Genomic DNA, 21,885 nt, shown 5'->3' with positions numbered 1-21,885 from the left:
ATTTCCTTGTATCATCATTACATCTGGAGTCAGCCACTTTAATTTCAAAGCATCTTATCAATTAGTTATTGTTTGTTCATCAGCAATGCATAAGAAATATATTTAGAGGTTGCTATAACAGATATTTCTTTTGAGCAGGGACTCTTATGAAATTAGTGTACTACACAACATGGAAGATTAACTGCTCAGCTTAAGGTTGCCACGATACCCTTTTTCAGATATTGAAAACAGAAGAGAATTATTTTCTTGAGATAGACAAATGCTTGGAGTAGATAAAATCAGAATAATTTAATATCTGAAAGTTTTGAAATCAATTTTTGGATATGAGACAGTTCTAGACTATCACAGTTCTGACTTCAATTTTAATCAATTGAATCCAACTATTAAATGGAGCAAGTATCAACTGGGTAATTGTATGAATTGGATAATTCCATCAATAGCTTAATCACTGATTGCATTATTTCTGGCATAGCAATAAAAGTAACTCTAATTTAATTTCTTTCATTTTCAGGATAAATTAAAAAAAAAAAAAACAAAAAACACTAACCTAACTTCTTGGGCCTGGGCCAAAAATGGAAATGGTCTATGTTTATTACTCTTATCTATGTATCATTAAATCCTCAGTGCCTAGCACAGTGTCTGTAAATGTTCAATATTCTTAAAGAAGTAGGTCCATTAAAATGAGTTGGGTAAATGATAGGATTATAAAGTGATTACCTTAATTAAAAGATATTTTACATAGTCTATGTAAAATCCAAATCTGTGCTATAGCAGTTATGTATGAATTGTGCAGATAGCCTTAATGAGCCTTTGGAGTTTTATAGACATTGCCGTTCATTAATGACTTTGAAATTGTGTATTCAGTGACAGAAATAAAACTGAATCATTGGGGTAAGGCATCATTTTCTTGTGGTACCTTTATGAAAAATTATGTGAATAAAAAACATATTTAAGGCCGGGGGCGGTGGCTCACGCCTGTAATCTTAGCTCTCTGGGAGGCTGAGGCGGGCGGATCCTTTGAGCTCAGGAGTTCGAAACCAGCCTGAGCAAGAGCGAGACCCCGTCTCTACTATAAATAGAAACAAATTAATTGGCCAACTAATATATATAGAAAAAATTAGCCGGGCATGGTGGCACATGCCTGTAGTCCCAGCTACTTGGGAGGCTGAGACAGAAGGATTACTTGAGCCCAGGAGTTTGAGGTTGCTGTGAGCCAGGCTGACGCCACGGCACTCACTCTAGCCTGGGCAACAAAGTGAGACTCTGTCTCAAAAAAAAAAAAGAACATATTTAAGTTAAAAGCACACAGAATCTTATGAATAAAAAAATTTAAAAGTCACTTTTCCTAATTCTAAGATGTATCACACTACAATTGATGTTTTTGGTTGTATGTTTCCCTGTCAATGGAACAGAGCATTTTGAAATTTCATAGTGATATTACTTTTGAAATTAAGCAATATGTTCTTGTGAATCTAGGTTGAATATCTTATCAATTACTCCTTGACTATAATTTACACTTTCCCTTTCATCTTATAAATCACTAGTCTTAAATTACTATAGTTAAATCATCAAGGAATAATATTTACCAAATGGCCACAGTAAGGAGAAAGGATTTTTTGCTATAGCTGTTGCTGTTATTGTTTCATTGTTTATTTTTACGTTTCCATTGAAGAGCAGATTATGAGTAGAGGCCAGTCAATATGTGAGAAAACAAAGTTGATCATTTGTTCTCTCATTGGTGGATGGTCTTTCAGTGGTACTTTTTTAGTATACAAATCAACATTCTCAGTGATAAAATTTGTTATAGACTTGATTAAATATGAAATTCAGATATGGGCCATGATATGTAAAGTTACATCAGATAACTAGTATGTATATTTATTTTTTATGACGCTACACACTCAATGTTTTCTCTTCAAGAGAAGAGCATTTTCCTTATACTTTCCTCTACATTTTCTGCTAACTGAACCACGTGAGAGGTTTTGTGAGCCCTGGCTGTAGTTGATAGACAGTGCTATATTAGCCTTTTTGCATACTAATAATCTTTTGCAATTTGTTCCCCTGTACATATGTAGAGCTAATTTAAGCTATCAGTTATAACCTGGTATTTTATAATACCATTGTCTCATATTAAATTATTTGAACAAATGCAAAAATCATTTTTAAAAATAAATGACTATTTCAGCTACTTCAGGATGAATAAAATTACTTGATGATCATATGTGATAACTTTTATTTAATCAAGCAAGAAGCAAAAATAATTTAGCAAGCAAGAAGCAAAAATAATAACAAAAGTTATAAAGGTAAGGGCATATATATTCTTAGGTCATTAAATACAAAAAGTCCAATTTTGAATGAAAAGTATAGTTTATGATATCTCAAACAAGATGCAGCACAATTAATCAAAGCATGCGCCTACACTATCAATACAGTTTTGTCATCTTAATGGTAGCTTGTTTATGGCAGCAGTGAAAAGCCTGGAAGGCGAGTGGTGATGAAATCAACAAAAGCGTTTTCCACAGCCTGTTGAGAATTGAATATTTTCCTTATAAGAAGTGGCCCAAAGCCTGGAAGAAGTGGTAGTTAGTTGGTACAAGGTCTGGTGAATATGGTGGATGAAAGAGAGTTTCTATGTCCAGCTGCTATAGTTTGAGCAGCATTGTTTGTGCAACATGTGGTCAAGTGTTGTCTTGCAAGAGGATTGGCCTGTCTCTATTGACCAATCTCAGCTGCTTAATTGAAAGCATCCTCATCATTTTGTCCAAATGGTTGCAGTAGACATCTACTGTAATCAACTGACCAGGCTTCATGAAGCAGTGGATAATACCAGCACTGGATCACAAAAGAGACATCATTAGCTTTTTTTGATGAATATTCAGTTTGGACTGTATTTTGGCACTTCATTCTTATCCAACCATTGTTCTGAATACTTGCAATTGTCAGCAATAATCCATTTTGCATCACATGTAAAAATACGGTGTAGAAATGGGTTGCCTTTACGTTGTAACAGCAAAGAAAGGCAAGCTTGGAGATGATTTCTCTGCTGATGCTTGTTTAATTCATGCAGAACCCATCTCTCCGGCTTCTTTACCTTGCTGATTTATTTCAAATGGTCCAATATTGTTGGAATAGTAACGTCAAACCTTGCTGCTAAGTCACATGTAGGTTGAAATGGATTCACTTCCACTATAGCTTTCAGCTCATCATTATCCACCTTGGTCTCAGGTCACCCATGTGACTCATTTTCAAGATTAAAATCACCAGGACAGAACTTCTCAAACCATCGATATACTGTGCATTCATTAGCCACATCCTTCCCAAACACCTCATTGATATTTCAAGCTGTCTGCACTACATTGGTTCCATGATGGAACTCATATTTCAAAATAACAAGAATTTTTTACTTATCCATTGTGTCACAAAAATTGCTCTAAAAAAAAAAAAGAAAACTGTGAAAGATAATTACAAGCCAAAATATGTGTTTGAAAGACTGAGGATGTACCTTCACAGTAAAAATAAAACAAGAATCATCAAAGTGATATCAACTGCCAATTTTAGTACTTAAGATATTGGACATTTCATATTTAATAACCTAAATCTCACACTCTTTAGAACACTTTTTGAAGATAAGCAATAAATATGTTTTTATACATACATATATACACAGTACATATTTATTTATTTCACATTCTGTAGGAAAAATCTTCCCAATCTCAAATTTTTCTAAACTTTAAGAATATTATTTTTGTTTAAAATGCAAGTATATATCCACTTTGAATATGACCTATGATATATATTTTTATCTCTCCCATTTTATCATCGATGTACACATTTGGTATTCACAAAATGCTCAATGATAGAATTATAAAATGCATTTCTTATATCAGAAACAATGCAAAATATCAATTACTAAAAATTATAAATTGCATTTGAAATTGAAATTTATATTTATTCAAAACCTAAGAACTTAGCTAATAGATAATTAAGTTACTAGAATAAATAAAAATACTGCCAATCAGAAGAGCCACATAATGCTGTATGTGACCACAAAATAATTTTTATTCCTTTAAATAAAGCACAAAATCTCTCACATATTAGAGTTAGAAAAAATGTGAGATAAAATACATGAAAATAATACTATCCAATCACATAAATAAAAAAATAGAGATTACAATAACATATTAAACATCCACAGTAGTTACCTGATTGATTAAGTGTTATGTAGTAGTTAATGGCATTGCAATTGTATGTCAAACCTGTTATCTGAAAGAGCTGTCATGGTTTTTATGATTACTGAAAGAAGAGCAGTTTAAGGAAATACATTTTTATTACATATACTAAAGGCTAATTTGACTTCCGTTTATATCAACAGGGATTAAATATTTCTCATAAACAGGGTGAAAGTCAAAATAGCTTTGGAAATAACACCATAATTACTTCATTGCTCCATTTGTCATAAAGAGAATAATTGTTTAGATATGTAAAATAAAATTCTTTTGTGAAAAAATATGCCATGTATTAGGAATAGAAAAGTTAGGAGAACATTAAACATTTGGTTGTCCAGGATGGATTTACTCTTCTAGCATAACTGAAACCCAATGAGGGCTATTGCAATATATCCCCTCTTGTTATTTATAAAGGGTAGTACTTGGTAGCATGATTTTGTGGCTGTCCTTTATGCTCCTCACACTATAAATCAGAAATCACATCTAGAAGTTGCAGTGAATTTAATAGTGCAGTGGGGCAGTGAGGCATGAGGTTTTTGGAGGCTGGAGGAGTTGGCATCACAGTGGAGTTGTGTAGAGGGGATGTCAACAGCAGTTTTGTTGGTGGAGAGCAACAGTAGTATCTTCAGTGGACCATTTCTTGGGTATAATGTTGGCTTTATCTTGTGTCCCTCAGTTCCTGTTCCCAAAGGCTCCTGTAGTGTTTCAGGGAGGTCTGTGAACTATAAGATTCTCTTTGAAAATATTTTTCTGCATAAGATAGGCAAGGTAGGTTTCTGTTGCTTGCAAACAGAAATCCTGATTGGTATTGCTTCCCCCACCCCCGCCCCCCGAGGTATCTATTTGTTTAATTCTTAATTGGTCATGTAAATTTTATATTGCTTTTTGATAAACTTTAGCTTTAGCAAATTTATGAGCATGTAATGGCTAATCAGTGGATTTTGACCCTATCAAAGCATTACAGAGAAAAATGAAAGAGTTTATGGATCCTGACAAATAAAATTTAATGACCAAAATTTTTATAATTTTTCAGCCTTAAATGGAAGAATAGCAACTAATTTTGGAGGGAGAAGGAATGTGATTAGTGGAATTGTAGAAAGAGTTACTCAATTTCTGAAGAAATATTAATATGTACAACATTTACTACATGTAGCCTAAAACCATTTTCATCATCAATTATTCATTCAGAAGATATTGTGAGGTAAATCAGAAAACAAGAAACTACTTTTTGAGCCACTGTGAGAAATCAATGTATTTTAGAGCTGTAATTAAGCTAGAATGCTATAGAGTTCAAATGATCCAATTTGTGGTGGTTCCAACTTAGCTATATTTTCCTGAAGTTATCTTACACCCAATTGCAGTTGACAAAAGCTAAATCTTTTGGATCAAGACAATGAATGAATGAATGAACACTTCAATACTTGAATACTTTTTTGCAATATATAAATATTACCAATAAAGATACCTCAATCTAAATTCTTATTAGCATTTTAAACTAGAATCCAATCTCATGACAAATACACTATATACTCTAAGGAGTCGTTAATAAAGTTTTATGGAAGTTTTGTTTCATCCATAACTGATTCCAGGCTTTGTTGCTCAGCAACCACCTGCCAGATCACATTTTCAAGCTGTAATGTAACTGACTCCCTAGAGAGCACTTCAAACAAATGGGAGTTTTCAGCCACTTAATTCAGTGCCCTTTACACAGGGATTGCTTTAGGGACCCTGAGATTTGGGATTTAGAATGCCCCAGGAACCCTGTTAACTCTAGAGTTTCTATAGAATGCTGGTTGCAATAAGTGCCTAGTAGTTCAAAAGAAATGCACACAGACACAACTGAAAGACGCCCTGGCAGAGACTTCGTTTCTTGACAACCTAGAATTGAATAAAATAGTCCATGGAGAGTCTACTGGGAAAAGAAAAAAAGTGACTAAGAACAGCCTCGTAGCATCATTTTCTTGAATATAAGGAGAAAAATACCAATAAAAATATACAGATGGAGAGGTAGTTAGAAAATAAGAAGAATGTAATGACTATGGCAGTTAATAAAGGATAGAATTTCAAGAAGATATGAACATCAAGCTCAATATATACAAGAAGCTAAAAATGAGTAAGATAGAGCCATGGGATTGGAGGTGAAGTCATTGATAAGGCCAAAAGAAATTGGCCATATCAATTGATTGTTTTTCCATTAAGCACTTTACTAACTCACTTTTAAGGTATCTGATGGTAGTTTTTCTTTATAAAATTTCTATTAATCAATTATTCGTCTTCTTTGTCTATAACCAAAATAAAACCACTAATAGGCTATACCACCCATAAAAGAATGGACAACCAAGGAGAAGGTAGGAGTTGGCCATTACAGAGTCATTTATTCATTATTAGCATCAGATTAGAATGGAAGAAATAAATTAGAAGGTCTGGCAAAGCATAGAAGCCATGAAATAGCCACTGTCAAGTCAAGACTATAGGATGAGGATAATAAAGGGCAAGGGAGAAGCTAACGGAAAAGTAGAAATAAAGAAAATAAAAATTTTAGAGAGAATTTCAGGAATTCTGACATTCGTCAAGATTTCTCCTTTATATGTATAAGGACATCCAATTGACTAATCACAGCTTGAAATCATAATAAAGAATGCAAGCTGGGTCAAAGAGTGGAGTGGAATCTACCAGTTTATTCTAAGACATCTAATACTATATCCCATTGAAATCTCTCTTTCTGTGTGTGTGTGTGTGTGTGTGTGTGTGTGTGTGTGTGTATATATATATATATATATATATATATACACATGCCCCTATAAATACATGTATATACACATGTATACATATATGGGTATATATATATTTACACATATGCATATTGAAATGCTCTTAACTCTATATAATATTATATCATCTTAAATGGCTATCTCTACTACTGGATTGTAAGATTCTTCCTAGACAAAAAAGAGATGTTTTGTATTATGTGTCTAGTACCTAGAGTGAATTACTAATTATACACCTTATTGTTGAAATGGGAAAGTAGCTATAAATTAATGATATTTAAAATTCCACACAAACTTAAATGTATTTAGTCAAAATTAAGGTATCTCAAGAGAAATCTAGAGATATTCCTAGACATCTTTATCTGACTTCTTTATCCATCCTGCAGACTTTTCTAATTGCCTACCCGATATTCATTCTCTTTTACTAACTATAATTCTCTTTGGAGCAGAAATGTGTCTAGTTAAAAATACTCCCCTCCCTACAGATCCTTTCCAGATGAGGTGACCCTCTGAACCAAGTACTAGTCAATGAGATTAAATGGAAATCATGTGTGTTACTCTTTCAAGAAGTCTCTCATTTTCCTTAAAAATTGGAGGCAGATTCAGTATTTCATAAATTTGTTTTTTCTCTTCCCTTTTTCTTCTTCCTGTCTTGAGCAAAGGCTTGAAGACTGGTAGTGGGGCAGCCATCTAGCACATATGACTTAAAAGGTCATATTATAAGAATAAGGGGAAAGGAAGAGAAAAATATTGTAGACTTGACATCTTTCTTAAACAACTACATCATCCCTGAATTGCATTTCTCCCGGCTTCTTGTCACCTGAGAAAATAGAACCCTTATTTATTTGAAATATATAAAATTCTCTGATAGTTGACTTCATCAACTTTTTGGTTTACATATTCAATCTTTTTTCTGAAATTATGTAAAAGTTATATTTATGTCTATACATCTATACTTACAGATAAAGATACAATATATAGAACACATATTCATATTGACTTTCCAAATAATATTGTTTAAATATAGCAGTGTAAAAGACCACCATGAGTAATGTTTTATATGTAATTGGGCAACAATATGGTTTGAAAAAATGTTATTGTATATCAAACTTGAGATATTTTTAAAAAGACTGCATGGTCATGGGAGCAATAATAATTGTAGAAAACATCCATTATAGGAAACAAAACAACACAACACTACAATTGTTCTAATTAAAATTCATCAATATTAAAGGACATGATATAATTTATTAAATGCCTTCATTTATTCCACATGAAAAAAAAACTAAGCACATGTTGAAATCTTAAATATTAAACTTATGATTTATGAACATCTAAAAACCAGAGTAAATAATTGTATTCAGGCTGGTGGCCCATCATTTCAAGAAGCATTTTTATAAACCGTGATTTCCTCAAGCATTTGTTAAACATCATCTAACATAACATAAATATTGATTTGGGGCTCTAATAAATAGTAGAGGTGAGATAAAATGCCAAATTTCTAATATAGGTAGATCTCATAAAAACACCAGCAACATGTGGTCATTCATCACCTTTTATTTTGTTTTGCGTGCATGTTTGTTTTTTATGATATATGAGTGGCAGAGTGAAAAAAAAGTATTAAAGGGCATTTTTGTTTGGAGAGATTAAGGGTTTGATCCCATGCTTTCGTGTAAAGTGCACATTGAATGAATATATTTGACAACCAGAAATATAGTACGTTTGGGACCAAATAAGAAAGACAAGATTTAGGTTGGTGAGAGTGAAACAGATTTATGACTCTTTCTACATCAGATTAAGAAAATGTAGTCTTGGTGAATAGCAACAAGGGATTGAGTACTTTTTTGCAGAAACCCAGACAAATAAAACTATCAGACCTACAGAGCAGACACCATGTTAGTCTGATACATTTTCTCATTTATACACACTGTAGTAAGAAATAACAAAGCTTTCTGGATAAGAAGGGGGGATTATCTTTCCACTGTGAATCTCCCATTGTTCAGCACTCTATCCACCGCATCATCCTTTAAGGTTTAGTGAACTGATAGAGTGTTGTGAATAAGTTTATTTTGTATGTGGCTTTCCAAATGAGTTACACTAAATTCCACTCTAGGATTGTGATATGTTGTTTTTTCCATTCTTCAATTCTATCTAATCATGATTTTTAGATATTTAGATAACTGTATCCCCCTCATATTTCCATCTCCTTATACCTACATACTACTTTCGAAGACAGGTCCATGACCTAGTCTTACCTAATCAATGCACCCCACACATCGATTGTTAGCAGCCTCCGAGTGGGAGTGGAGGTTTTTCCAAGTTTTTGGTGATTGTTAGGAAAAGAATTTCAGGACACACTACATAAGCCAAGCAGCTTTTTTTTTTTTTTAATTGAAAGAGAAAGTACACTCTCAGAGAGGAGAGTGGGCAGGCTCCAAAAAGAGCAGTTGCACTAGGAGGAAGTGGTTTTTGGCCTTTTAAAGTATTACTAATTGAGGGGGGGAATATTCAAGGTCAAGGGGGTGGCTTTTACTAAGAATTTGGGTAGTGATTCCTAGAATTCAGTCCCCCCCCCCATTTTTATACTTCATATGGTTGTCTTGGAACTGTCATGGTGATTTCAAGGGTGGAGAAATTTTTTTTTTTTATTAGAACATGATTTTTATTTCATCATATTATGGAGGTATTTTAAAACCCCAATGTAAATGATATTATAATTAGCCAAAGTTCATGTAAGGTGAAAGAGATAGCTGACAAGCCGGTTGAAGCTGGTTCTTGCCTGCGGCTATCAGCCGTCCAGTTAGCTTCTGTTTTGAGGGTTGTTTGCTTTAATACCCGCACCCAATCTCAGCCCTGTCTCCTACTCTAAAACTATGAGGGGAAAACTTTAAGATGGTCTTGAATCCATTATATAAACCACCTCATTCCTGATGATATATTTTCTCATCCTGTCTCTGATAACTCCCCTTGAGAAAGCTATTTCCTGAGAAGGTTGTGACACAGCAACCTTCGTAGGCTGCACGCAGTCACATTGACTTGATGTTTATAGACAGAGACAAATGCACTAAGGATTTTTGCAGTGATTTTTTTCCCCCCTGTAGCAAATAAAGGAAGCCAGCCTTTACATTTCCTTTGAAATTGATGAACAGTTAACTTTAAACTCTGCCTGGGGTTAAAAGAGCTCAGGCCTTAGTGAGTTTCTGCCTCTTCTCTGGAAAGTTCTCTATGAGTAACAGTATGTTCATTCATCCTGAAGGTACACTCATGCAAGGCTTTCTTGCAATTAGAGGAGATAATGAGACATCAAGAATAGTTGTGGCCTCATGGTCAGATGTTACTGTTTTTATCTATCAGTTTGGCTTCCGACTTTTAAGTTTTTCTGCCAGGAATGTGGAAGAAACAAACTTTGTAAGGTTCAGCCAAGAACAAATTAAATGATATGAGAAATCAAGAGGTCACCATTGAAAGACACCCTAAGAATGGTATCAAGTTTTAAATTCAGAGAGGAAACCACAACTTTCAGAGTGTATAAAATAAAGTACACCTAAAATGTATTTAACTCACTTATATTCTTTAATGACTCTTTGAAGTAGGTGACAACTTCTAATTTTCTAGGTAGCCAAACTAAAATATCAAGTAGTAACCTGGCATGCTGCTTAACATATACAAATTTTGGCGTTGACAGCATTCTAGTATATGGAGCAATAAACTGACCACATGTTTTCTAAGTAATGACTAACTTATTTTTTATTGCACTATGTCACTTCTCCCTTTAAAAAATATTTTGGCCACAAGTGAATGAACTTTGTTTTCCATGCTATAATTAGGAGGGCATTAGCAAAGATATTATGTAGAGAGATTTATTAACTGTCTAGCTTTATTTTCTGGGTGTTCCCTACCCACCGCCACCCCCATTCTGGATATTAACTCTCTAAATGTGCTCTAAATGATCTTTCTCCTTTTTGTTTTTTTTTGTAAAAGAAACATATGTAGCAATGGACATTTAATCAATTGGTGGTTTGGGAGGAGGAGGATATTGACCTTGTAACATATTCTTCCTGTTATTAGTAGTTATCTCCTGAGAGAACTATGCAACAAAAAAAGATGTAGGAAACAGTTACAAAGTGGAATCCCAAAGTTTTGTATTCTAGGGCAAGGTGTTTGAAAATATGAAACTAAAACATTGAGATAATGATCTTACATTGTCGCAGTGATTTCATATGGCTGTTAAGCTGAAAGCTGTATTCCTTCTGGGAAGAACTAGAGACGTACATAGGACCCTTCTGGAACCCCAGTCTGGAACAAAAATATAATTCACTTCCTTGAGTTGTCACCATGCATATTTTAATTGTATATAGTGATGTACTCTCTTATATATATATGCACATATATACATGTGTGTGCGTGTGCACATGTGTGTATATGTGGGTGTATGTATAGGCATATATATAGTCATCCCGTAGTATCCTTGGAGGATTGGTTCCAGGACGCTCGGAAATACCAAAATCCAGTTGCTCAAGTCCATTATATAAAATGGCATAGTATTTGCATATATCCTACACACAGCCTCCCATATATTTTAAATAATCTCTAGATCACTTATAATACCTAATACAATGTAAATGCTGTATAAAAAATTGTTATACTGTATAGGTTTTTAATCTGCATTTTTTATTGTTGAATTAGTTTTATTTTTTTCCCAAATATTTTTTATATGCTATTGGTTGAATCTACCAAGGTAAATCTACAGATACAGAAGGCTGACAATATATACATATTAAGTTCAATGATTTTGAGAAAGGAATATTTTTGGAGCATGTCTACTTGTATTTAACTTAAAGAGTCAAACAGAATAGAATGGGATAGGACTGACAACAAGACTCTCTGGGCACAGAGGCTCATGATCAGAATTGAAAAGCAACTCTGGAAGGGGAGTCAGGCCAACATAAATTTGAATCCTGAATCTGTCAAGTAATATCAATCTGATCTTGGTAAATGTATTTAATGCCCAAGAATTGTTTACTAACCTGAGACAAATGGAATCATGTTACTAACTTTTTGATAATTGAATAGGTAGTATAATATCTTGACATTTTAAGCCAAAAAAGACAAAAGATTATATAAAATATTTAATATAATATTTGACAAATGGAAAATTATCTGAAATTATAGCTACTTAAGTATTCCATGCAAGTCATTTCTACTTCTTGAAAGATTTAATTCTTCCATATAGCGATAGTGATATTGGTTTAGTAAATAAAATTATAAATAGACAATGAAAAGGGACAAAATTTTACATTTTGTGATAACTTGTAGTGTTTTCACTTAAACTTTTATCAAATCTGGCATATCATAACTTATTATATAAAAATTTCCAAAATTGAAAAAGAATGAGTTTAAAAATAAAATTGTATATATGTATATCTCTTCCAAGTGAGAAAACAAATTGTGTATATATGCAGATATATATACACAAATATACAGATGTATACATGTGTATATAGTTATATACATACATATATAGATGTATGTGTACATATATAGTATATACACATATAGGTGTATATGTGGATATATACACATATATAGATGTATATGTATATATAGATTGATACACATACATAGATTTATATATAGGTATATAATAGGAAGAAAGAAAAAGAGAGAGAGAGAATATACTGTAGGAAGGTTATAATGAATTATAAGTAACTAATTTTAAAATACTGGTCTATAACAAACTCCTTTTTTTAAACATATTATCTGAACCTAAACTGCAAAAACTAAGAAGTGTTTCTTGCATCTTTAATGGCATTAGCTTAAAAAAATTGAATTTTTTATTGTATTAACATTTCAAAACACTTTTAGAGCAAAGCATGAAAATTCCATTGCCCCCCATCAAAATTATATTGCTGTTCTGTTCTTGATGTATGATATATGCTGCTACAGTTTAAAAATCATTATCATGTCTACATGTTTATGTGTGACATTCCTATCCATCTTTATTTATTTGATGCATTTGAAATTGCACTACAATTTTGAAGATTTAGTTTTATTTTATTTTTAATATGATAGTTATCCTGTATACTGCTTACTGTTTAATACATATTGTATATGAGCTCTAATACTTTTTTATCTATTTATTTAATATAGTGGTGTTTATCTTTGGCATATGATTTATTTCAAATTCCACTGCTTAGTGTGATGGCAAATACGTTAAAACCTTCAAGGTGAAAGATATAAAACATATACATCATGTTGGTTCACATTCACTTTCAAAATGAAATATGTCATGTTGAGTTTTCAGGCTGGGGGAAAGACAGTTTTTGTAAAGTTAATAGGAAGCAAGAAAAAATTACAATCATGTTTAATTGCCTTAATGTGTAGAATCAGGAAATCTTTATAAAATTGGGAAATACTGTTAGAAAGCAAACTACATATCCATTATAGTTTAGGCAAGAATAGAACATTTTTCTAAAAGTAGAATGTGTTAAACAACTTTAGATTGCTTTTAATCAAAGAGTCAATATTTATTGATCACCTCCTATGGAACAGAAAAAAAATGAGGCAAACAGAACTCACTTGGAATAAGCTCACAGACTAACAATTCTCAGCTAGTAAGAGATATTACACCTTCATTCAGTTATATCAACAAGCATTTTTTTAGTGTCTACCCATGTGCACAACACTATAAAAATCACTTGAAAAGAAGACACAGTCAAATTAATTTAAGGGTTATTAAATACAGTGATATACCAGAAGAGACAGCTTCTGCTAATCATAGCTAATAAGAAGCAGAGATAGGTTCGTACTAAGTGAGTCTAACACAGATTAGATTGAGGCAGAAATCAAGTGCTGAGTTAATATATAGTAAACACTGAGGGTTATTTATTCACCCATTCATTAAACAAATATTTATTGTCACCTTTGTGCCAGGAACTCTTTATATGTAGAACTATAAACAGCAGTCATAAAACATACATGATGCCTTCCCTCATGGAGCTGACAACTTTGCTAAATTGATCTACCTAGACAAGATTTTTGTTTGACAACTTTTATTCTTTATAATATAATTTTCTTTGAAAGATCAAGGCCTTCAAATATTTTAAGCTTTCTACAAATATGTGGAGAAAGTTCTGAGTGTGATTTAAATTTTCCTAACTTAAGGCAGTGTGATCTCCACATTTTGAAACACTGTGTAGAAATTAGAGAGTAAAGTTGCAGCGACAGTTGCCTGCAAACTTTGGGGTTTTAAATTAGCTGTGGGAACGGAGATCTGCAATTATAAGCAGTTTCCTGGGACCTGCCTGCTTTAGGTGGCTGAAGTAAGGGCTCATGAAAGGTAGTACTGAGCATTGAAAATCTGTAAAGCCTGTTATTGAGGTTAGTGCTGGCCACAGCAATCAGCCTGATACTTAAAGCATAATGGACCAGATTAGCTTATAAAATTATGTTGAGAATTGTTCAGGACAGAAGCTTAAAGTATAAACACAGTCATGCTGTTTTGGCATGTCTGCAGATGTTTCTGAATTTTAATGCTAATATTATGGCTAGCAAAAGAAAGAATGCCCTCTGGAAGAAGGGCAATGGCATAAATATAGAAATTTGATTATCAAAAAGGAAAGATAAGATCTTATCTTGGTTATCTCTCTAGCTGCATAGAGATTTCTAGAGGTGTCTATTGATGCAAAATGGATGGAAAAATGGTTCCAACACTTGTCATGATAATCCTGGCTTATGGACCAAGCTTGTCCAGTCCCAATGGCCAGTATATCCCTATTTTGGATTTCAATACATCTAACAAATTAAATTGGGTCTGATTCTTTTTGGTAGAATATCATTTTATGAAGTCAGATAAAGAAAAAAAGGAAAAAGTGTAACAACTGCAGAAATAAAAGTGAAAAGAACAAAGGTGAATTTGGTTAATTTTGCATTCACAATATAAATATGGACTTCTAAATTATGTAAAATTTTATCAAAAATTTTAACAATTGGCCCTACTAATGCAACTATTATGGATATGATTAATCTTTCATTTTGAATTATTTGAATAATCATTTTGCTTTAATATTCATATGCACTACTGTAAGTATATACTCATCACTTTTTAAAATTTCATAATATTACGGGGGTGCAAACACTTCAGTTACATATATTGCCTTTGCACCACCCAAGTCAGAGCTACAAGTGTGCCCATCCCCCAGCAAGTGTACTCTGCACCCATTAGGTGTGAATTTACCCAACCCCTCCTCCCTCCCCCACCTGCCCAACACCCGGTGAATGTTCCTTCAATATGTGCACATAAGAATTGATCAATTAATACCAATTTAGTGGTGAGTACATGTGGTACTTGTTTTTCCATTCTTGTGATATACTTCACTTCAAAGAATGGGCTCCAGCTCCATCCAGGATAATACAATAGGTAGGTAGTTCACCATTTCTTTTTATGGCTGAGTAGTACACTGTGGTATACATATACCACATTTTATTAATCCACTCATGTATTGATGGGCACTTGGTTGTTTCTACATCTTTGCAATTGAGAATTGTGCCGCTATAAACATTTGAGTGCAGATGTCTTTATTATAGAATGTCGTCTATTTTTCCTTTGTGTAAATACCAAATAGTAGGAAAAATTGTCTCAAGGAATAAGAAAAGGAAGAGCAAACCAATCCTAAACCCAGCAGAAGAAAAGACATAACCAAGATGAGAGCAGAACTAAATGAAATTGAAAACACAAGAACTATACAGAAGATTAATGAAACAAAAAGTTGGTTCTTTGAAAAGATAAAATTGACAGGCCTCTTGCTAGATTGACCAGAAGCAGAAAGGAAAGGATTTTAATAAGCTCAATTAGAAATACAAAACATCATCTTTCAATCCTATAAAAATCTCTGTGCCCCAAAACATGAAAATGTGGAGGAAATGGACAAATTTTTAGAAACACACAACATCCTTAGGCTCAATCAGGAAGATATAGAATTCCTGAAAAGACCAATAGCAAGCACTAAAATTGAAGCAGCAATAAAATGTCTTCCAATAAAAAGAAGTACTGGACCATACTAAGCAGACAAAAGCATTCACTGGGGAGAAGTATCACTATTCAATAAATGGTACTGAGAAATTGGAGAGCCACATGTAGAAGACTGATACAGGATCCATACCTCTTACCTCTCACAAAAATCAACTCATGATGGATAACAGACTTAAACATAAGACATGAAACCATAAGACTTCTAGAAGAAAATGTTGGAAAAACTCTTATAGACATTGGCCTAGGCAAAGAATTTATGAAGAAGACCCCACAGGCAATCACAGCAATAAAAAAACAAATAAATAAATGGGACCTGATCAAATTAAAAAAGCTTCTGCACAGCCAAGGAAACTATCATTAGAGCGAATAGACTACCTAAAGAATGGGAGAAAATATTTGCATGCTGTATATCCAATAAAGGGCTGATAAATTGAATCTGTATAGAACTTAGGAAAATTAACAAGAAAAAAATCAAACAACCCCATTAAAAAGTGGGCAAATGACATGAACAGAAATTTTGCAAAAGAAAAAAGCCTACTGGCCATCAAACATATGAAAAATTGCTAGACATCTCTAATCATCAGGGAAATGCAAATCAAAACCACAATGAGATATCACTTAACTCCAGTGAGAATGACTTTTATTAAAACGTTCCAAAATGGCAAATGTCATGGATGTGGAGAGACAGGAATACTCATATATTGCTGGTGGGACTGTAAACTAGTGCAACCTCTATGGAAACTAATATGGAGATACCTCAAATAATTAAAAGTAGAACTACCATTTGATACTCATATCACTTTTTATTTTTATTGTTTTTATTTTGTTTATGGTTTTTACTTTCCTAAGGCTTAATTTGCTAAATGATCTTTAGCCCTGAACATACTAAAATTTCTTTGAAACCAAATAATGCTAAGTTCAGTGTTGTATTTCTAGTTTAGAAAGAGATACTGCTGTCTTCTCTTATTAGAATAGTCTTTTTAAAAATAAATTTCCTAGTGGTCTTGACCAATATCTGTTTTTAATTTCCCATTTAATTTTCTGCCTAGTTTCATATGAATGTTTCTTTCAATGCTCACTCAACCACAGTTTCTTTCTCTACCAATAGGTATAAAGAGGATTATTTTCTTTAAGTTATAATTTTACCTTTATTTAAGTCAAATATCTGATATAAGTGGTAAATTCTCTGTCTCATTTGTACCATTTCTCTACATTTGACTGAAAATATATATAAATGTCCTTATATAGTGTTCGTGTCTCCTTCCTAATCACTGATGATTCTAAATGAGGAGTTCATAGAAATTACTCTAAATTAGAGATTGCTTTGTACTACATCTTATTTTTTTTTCTCTTCTAGAGTAAGCTTTTAGGCCAAGTATCAAGGCTTTTGTGAAGTTTATTTGAATTAAGAAACTTTTGTCTTTAAAATCCTGAATATCCTAGATTCATAAAGCTAGATATATGGTGCCAATTTATAATGTGTTTTGACACTTACTTATTACTAATTTGTAAGTTTCCTATGACCAAAAGTGTTTTTATTTTTCCAAAGCAATTCTATATAATTTTATAAAATTTTGTACTTATCCTTTTTCCTCCTATCCTTTCACACTCACCAAATGAGTGTGTCACTTAATGATATCAAGTGGGCCTATTGAAGAAATATGGTTATGTAATATCTTACTCACATGCTTTCATCTAATAAAAACACCTGCATAGTTTTCTGGATGACTAATGATAGCATAGCCTTAACAAAACTGTTTGCTAACTACTAATTAATTAAAATTGCTGATTTAAGTGAGAATAACTTACATTAATTTATAAGTGCAATTTTTTCTACAAATCCAACCTAAAATTATCTCCTTGCTTATGACTAATATTACTTAATATTAACTAATTATGACTAATTTTAAGCCAAGAGCCACAAAGAGGCTCTTAAGTTTTATAGGAATAGAACCAAGAAAACAGATTACCCATATCCAGTTTCTCTTATTTTGCTGAGAGATTCAATGTGCCCAGAAAAATAATAGGACATCTTTACAACAGGGAATTGAATACTGACTTGCTTATACATGTATCCTATGGCTAATAACATAAGTCCTGAAATAAAAAGATCTGCTGCCATTTATGGAAGCCAATAAGACAAGATTTTTCATCTCCCGGTCTACCGGGTAAAATGCTTTCATTCACAGGTGGCAGAATCTTCACCTCATACTGGATTAAAAGATAAGTAAATGAATTATCTGAAATATTACAAAGCTCAGAGATAAGGGGGAGTTTCAGGGTTAGGCATTTTTATAGCTTGGTGATTTAATTAGGAACCCAGCTTCTTTCAAACACTCTTATCCTCATTGGACAAAGTTGACTACCTTTTGAGATTGATAGCTGTAACAATCTATGTAGCCAATGCCCAGAGGAAAAAGAGATGGCTTGTCTTCTCTCTTATGAATGAGAAAACTTTTTCATAAGCTCACAAGCAGACTTCCTTCTTTGTCTTAATAGCTAATTAGGTCATTTGACCATTGCTGAACCAATTTGAGACCCAATTTCTGACGAGTTGCATGTCTGAGGAAGAAGGGGATATCTGAACAAATCTGTGGTTCCCTTAGGAAGAAATAAGATTTGAACAAGCTGTGGGTGAACAGTCAAGGTGTTCACTATACCTTGCTCTCTGGTAGCTAGGACATAGGCACTACGTGAAGACCTGAATTCCATTATCACCCACAATAAATAAAGTTGAGATGACAATAATTCATAAATTCATATATATCGGATAATGGACATGCTGTAATATATTCAAAATGGGTGATGCATCTACTCATGTACTATTTGTACTCCCACCCCAGGATGACCAAAAAGATATTTTCTTTATAAAGACTTTAAGAATTATATTGATAACAAAGTCATTATAATTTTTGAAAAATATTTTGGTGGATGTTTTATCTAGTTTTGCATTATTGGTTAAAGATTCTAAAGTTGAAATGGCTCTTTATTTTCATAGACATGACAGATTCTTTGGGCATACAGTGAGAAAAGAACTCAAACAGTAAGCAAAGTGGTATGCTTACACATAAGCAACAGGATTAGTAGTATTGCAAAGTTAATAATATTCCAAATGATCTGGTATACAGTAGCCTTTGGCAGTGGTTAAATGATCATAGGATCCTTATGGCCAAAATAGATGGAAAACCCACTAACGTCCTGTTTAATTTGTCTAAATTTGAATCCCCAACTCTGGTGAGTGGACCCTGAACTTGATGTTACCTTTCCCAATTCTTTGCAGTTCATAAGGCCCTCATATTGAGGAGACACTGAAAATACCCTGAATACCTCTTGTAGATCTTGTAATTGCTCCATTTGGATCCCCTCAGATTCTAATTCTCATTTGTTTCTATGTGTATCTCCTCCATCTTTGATGTGCTTTACTTCTTATTCTTCTTTGAAGGCTACTGGAACTGCTATGCTCACATGAGCAGATAGCTAGAGGTCGCTGAATAATGTTAAATCCCCTAAGCAGCTCTTAGCAAATGACTAATGTTTGAGGGAGGATATGAAACCCCAGTTCCATTATCTCTAGTAAGAATGTGTTGAGGTGTAACATACAATGTAAAGATTCCCTGTTGGAATAAGCTGAAGCTACCTAAAACTTGCATATTTGTTCCGTTTATTCCTCTTTCTTGTCTTGCTTCTTTAATAGTTCTTTAATAGTTTCTCTTGGCAACAGTTTCTCATTATCACACAGTTCACCCACATTATACAATCATACTGATAGAATGTAACAAGTTATTAGAAACCTCACATACCTTTGTACAACACATGCTGGCCAGAGTGAGAGACAGAGAGAAATAAACCCAATGCAAAAAACATTCTAACACTTCTGAGTCCAGTTGTCTGGACAAGATAAAATATTCTTTCCAAAGTAGTGGACAGATTACACCTTTTAATGATCAGGAGAAAATAGAATAAAACTTAGGAATTCTTTGATTTTGAATTCAACAACATTTGTGGGTACTACTCATTCTATACTGAATTGATACAAAGGGTACTTTGAGTTAAATCCAGGAAATGCTTTCCAAAGAGATACACTACAAGCAGCCCTCTCATTTGGGCATGATGTCAAAATTACTCTCTTAATAAATCACTTGTACATTATTCCTTATCATTAGATCTGTTTCTGAAGAACCCAGCTCTTGAAGAAGTACACTATAATAGCATCACAAATACTTTGCCAATTTCTCCTAGCCTTCCACTTTAGAACTTATGGTCTTTTACTAGGGCAAATTTATCCTTAAGAAAGGAAAATGTCACCATCTTTAAGGGACTTTTTGAACTAACTGAACTAACACTACCTCACATGGGCTGAGACTAACCAATTAACTCTGCCAGTCAGAGTGTAGATTTATAAGGATCCTATTATAACTTGAGCTGTTTTCTAAGTGTGCCTTAGAGTAGAACTATAGTGATCTCAAAACACATCCTGCATTCCATTCAGCAGCAGTTGATTGTGTGGTTTATAAATAGTCTCAATTTATAGCATGTTCCTACAGCAGTTTTCTGAGTTATGAAATATTGACCTTTTCTGTTGCACAGGAGAAAGTGGACCTCTCTGAAATCATCTCCATAAACTATAACAATAAATAAAAAGGAATATAGCATTCTTGGAAGAATCACAAAGATCAAGTCAAAGAATTGAAAAAAAAATCAGAAATTGAGATACCTATCATATATGCATTCATGAACCCAGATCAACTAATGGAGAAGGAGGACTTGTCTCAGAGAATGACAATAGATTATCATAAATGTACTTAATGAGTGGCTGTTTCACATGGAGTTTCTTTACTGGAGTCAATCTTCGTAGTTCCTGACATCTTATCACAGCTGTTGATCTGAAAATAAATAAACAAAAAACACTTGCAATGAGGTGAGAAAACAAAAACAAAGAAATATATACTATTTACTATCACCTGAAAAGGACAGACATCTTGCCTCAAAGCTATAAAATAAACCAAAATTTAAAATTGAACATTTCATTATCACACACTTCAACTGCATTATGCCATCATACTGATAGAATCCAACAATGTAGTAGAAACCTCACATACTTTTGTACAACATATGCTAGCCAGAGTGAGAGACAGAGATAAAACCCAATGGAAAAAAACATTCTAACACTTTTGAGTTTAGTTGTCTGAAACAAGTTAAAATATTCTCTCCAAAGCAGAGGACAGATTATATTTTCTAATAATAAGGAGAAAACACAACAATGCTTAGGAATTCTCCTTTGATTTTGAGTTCAATGACATTTAAGGATACTATTCAATCTATACAGAGTTAATACAAGGAGTGCTTTTAGTTAAATTCAGAAAATGCATTTCAAGCAGATGCACTACAAGCAGACTTTTCATCTGGGCATTATATCTAAGCAGATTCAATATTACCTAAAATAACCATGTTAGATATATAGAAACTATGGTAAGGTCTCATAAACAAATAACAGGGTTTTTTAGAGAGGCCATACTCTCTTCATGATTATCTATATGATTCATGATTACATATATATATATATATATATATAATGTGTATATAAACATACATAATCATGAAGAAGATATGATCTTTCTATATGAAACTTTGGTGGATTCTGTACCATTGACAATGGGACAATAGGTGACCATGTAAATGAAACTGCCTGATATAAACTAAATGTTTGTTACTGATTCACCAAAATTAGTTATGTGGTCAGGAGTGCTCTAATATCTAGTAATATGAGCAAGATGATTCAAACTCTGGGAATGCTTACTCCTGCCTCATTTTCATCCCTCCTTAACCTATGCTTATGATTTTATGGGGAGTTTTCTACAAT

At 33.1% G+C, this 21,885-nt stretch overlaps 1 long non-coding RNA gene across 4 annotated transcripts in view; it reads right to left on the bottom strand.

Moving 5' to 3' along the window:
• Window positions 1–4,731: 4,731 nt before the first annotated feature.
• The window catches only part of LOC105867098 (uncharacterized), a 58,565-nt gene continuing 41,411 nt past the window's right edge, over window positions 4,732–21,885 (bottom strand). For all 4 annotated transcript variants that reach the window (XR_012916016.1, XR_012916017.1, XR_012916018.1 and 1 more), the window contains 2 exons: window positions 20,740–20,908; window positions 4,732–4,948 (listed from right to left, as the gene is read on the bottom strand). This is a non-coding gene — a long non-coding RNA (uncharacterized LOC105867098). The remainder of the gene's footprint in view (window positions 4,949–20,739; window positions 20,909–21,885) is intronic.

This window comes from Microcebus murinus, chromosome X, assembly GCF_040939455.1.
Source record: "Microcebus murinus isolate Inina chromosome X, M.murinus_Inina_mat1.0, whole genome shotgun sequence".
Classification (NCBI taxonomy): domain Eukaryota; kingdom Metazoa; phylum Chordata; class Mammalia; order Primates; family Cheirogaleidae; genus Microcebus; species Microcebus murinus.
The sequence above is the reverse complement of the archived record's forward strand: the minus strand, read 5'-3'. Positions and strand labels throughout refer to the sequence as shown.